We start from the raw sequence: 3,304 nt of genomic DNA on the forward strand, positions 1-3,304 counted from the left end.
ACAGCCAATAACATACTGAATGGGCAAAAGCTGGAAGCATTCCCTTTGAAAACCAGCACAACACAAGAATGCCCTCTCTCACCACTGCTATTCAACATACTATTGGAAGTTCTGGCCAGGGCAATCAGGCAAGAGAAAGAAATAAATCATATTCAAATAGGACTAGTAGAAGTCAAATTGTCTCTGTTTGCAGATGACATGATTGTATATTTAGAAAACCCCATCATCTCAGCCCAAAACTCCTTAAGTAGATAAGCAACTTCAGCAAAGTCTCAGGATATAAAATCGATGTACAAAAATCACAAGCATTCCTATACACCAAGAACAGACAAACAGAGAGCCAAATCATGAGTGAACTCCCATTAACAATTTCTACAAAGATAATAAAATACCTAGAAATACAACTTACATGGGATGTGAAGGACCTCTCGAAGGAGAACTACAAACCACTGCTCAAGGAAATAAGAGAGGGCACAAACAAATGGAAGAACATTCCATGCTGCTGGATAGAAAGAATCAATATAGTGAAAATGGCCACATTGCCCAAAGTAATTTATAGATTCAATGCTATCTCCATCAAGCTACCACTGACTTTCTTCACAGAATTGGAAAAAACTACTTTAAATTTCATATGGAAATAAAAAAGAGCCCATATGGCCAAGACAATCCTAAGCAAAAAAAACAAGGCTGGAGACATCACGCTACCTGACTTCAAACTATACTACAAGTCTACAGTAACCAAAACAGCATGGTACTGGTACCAAAACAGACATATAGACCAATGGAATAGAAATAATACCACATATCTACAACTATCTGATCTTTGACAAACCTGAAAAAAAAAAAGCAATGGGGAAAAGGATTCCCTATTTAATAAATGGTGTTGGGAAAACTGACTAGCCATATGCAGAAAACTGAATCTGGACCCCTTCCTTACACCTTAAACAAAAATTAACTCAAGATGGATTAATGACTTAAACATAAGACATAAAACCATAAAATTCCAGAAGAAAACCTGGGCAATACCATTCAGGACATAGGCATGGGTAAAGATTTCATGACTAAAACACCAAAAGCAATGGTAACAAAAGCCAAAATTGACAAATGGGATATAATTAAACTAAAGATCTGCACAGCAAAAGAAACTATCATCAGAGTGAACAGGCAACCTACAGAATGGGAGAAAACTTTTTCAATCTGTCCATCTGACAAAGTGCTAATATCCCAAATCTACAACAACCTTAAACAAATTAACAAGAAAAAAAAAAAAAAAAAAAACTCCATCAAAAACTGAGCAAAAGATATGACCAGACACTTCTCAAAAGAAGACATTTATGCAGCCAACAAACGTATGAAAAAAGATCATCACTGGTCATTAGAGAAATGCAAATCAAAACCACAATGAGATACCATCTCATGCCGGTTAGAATGAGGATCATTAAAAAGTCAGGAAACAACAGATACTGGAGAGGATGTGGAGAAATAGGAATGCTTTTACACTGTTGGTGGGAGTGTAAATTAGTTCAACTATTGTGAAAGACAGTGTGGTGATTCCTCAAGGATCTAGAACTAGAAATACCATTTGACCCAGTCATCCTATTATTGGGTATATACCCAAAGGATTATAACTCATTCTACTATAAAGACACATGCACATGTATATTTACTGTGGCACTATTCACAATAGCAAAGACTTGGAACCAACCCAAATGCCCATCAATGATAGACTGGATAAATAAAATGTGGCACATATACACAATGGAATACTAAGCAGCCATAAAAAAGGATGAGTTTCTGTCCTTTGCAGGGACATGGATGAAGCTGGAAACCATCATTCTCAGCAAATTAACACAGGAACAGAAAACCAAACATCATATGTTCTCACTCATAATTGGGAGTTGAACAATGAGAACACATGGACACAAGGAGGGGAACATCACACACTGGGGCCTGTTAGTGGGTGGGGTACTAGGGGAGGGATAGCATTAGGAGAAATACCTAATGTAGACTACTGGTTAATGGGTGCGGCAAGCCACCATGGCCTGTGTATACTATGTAACAGATCTGTACGTTCTGCACATATATCCCAGAACTTATAGTACAAAACAAACAAACAACAAAAAAAAACACATACATTTCTCATGTCAGAGACTTTGTGGTCAGGAATCCTGGTGTGGCTTCAGAGAATCTGCCTCCAAGTTCTCTCACATGGTTGCCGGTTGACCTCATGTTCTTACTGTCTGTTGGAGAGAGACATTGGTTCCTTGTCACATATGAATCTCTCCTAGGGCAGCTAACAACATGCTAGTTGGCTTTTCTCAGAGCCAGTGAGAAAGAAAGATAAGAAAGACAGAAGCCACAGTTTTTTGGTAACCTAATCTCAAAAAGTGTATCCCATTATTTTTACTGCATTCTGTTTGTTAGAAATGACTCAGTAAGCGCAGCCCACACTCAAGGCAGGGGGTGTATGATACAAGAATGTGGACATCAGGAGGCAGAGATCACCAGGGATTATCTTTAAAACTGCCTGTCACAGTGAGGTTATGCCATCTTGTCATGAAGGGTACACACACACACACAAACACACACAGTCTACTCCCAGACTCACAGCTTTGAGTGTTGAGAAAGATCAGGGGCATCATTGGTAAGGTACTATAAAATGTCAGAGTGGGAAAGGATCTTAGACCTTATCTGAGCCAGCCGCCTTACCTTACATGTGAGAAAGTCTAAACCCACAGGAGTTAACTGGTCTGCCCGAGATTGTGCATTAACTTGTGGTCAGTCTTTGGGCTAAACCCAGGCTGACTCCTGATCCACTTCTCTTTTGAGTTAACTTTTCACCTCATCCTGAGCAAGGGCATTACTTTTCACAAAAGATATAGATAAGTATTTGTTCTCTCTTCCAAAATTAGTGAATCATGTCGTTATTGAATTTAAGGGCCAGTGTTTCTAAAAAGTGGCAAATTGATAAGCAGATATCCTGGTTATTTTCCCTCTGATCATTGTTCTTTTACTGCCTTTTTTCTTAACTGGATGGGAAAGTAGAACAAGAGTTTGCTTTACAGATAAACCAAGGAAATTCCATGCCCAGCAATGTAAGTGAAGCACCATTTCCCTACAAAAGCACACCACTTATAAAACTAAAGTACAGAAAAGTTGAGAATTTGTCTAGAATCCACAGCACCATTTTTAAAGTACTCATTTGCACAGTAGCAATTTATGAAAGTTTTGCAATTTGTGAAGCAAATGTTTTTCATCAGTGTGGATGCCTTGATTCATGAAACATTCCAATTTGATTTCGCCA

This window comes from Mandrillus leucophaeus, unplaced genomic scaffold, assembly GCF_000951045.1.
Source record: "Mandrillus leucophaeus isolate KB7577 unplaced genomic scaffold, Mleu.le_1.0 Scaffold359, whole genome shotgun sequence".
Taxonomy (NCBI): domain Eukaryota; kingdom Metazoa; phylum Chordata; class Mammalia; order Primates; family Cercopithecidae; genus Mandrillus; species Mandrillus leucophaeus.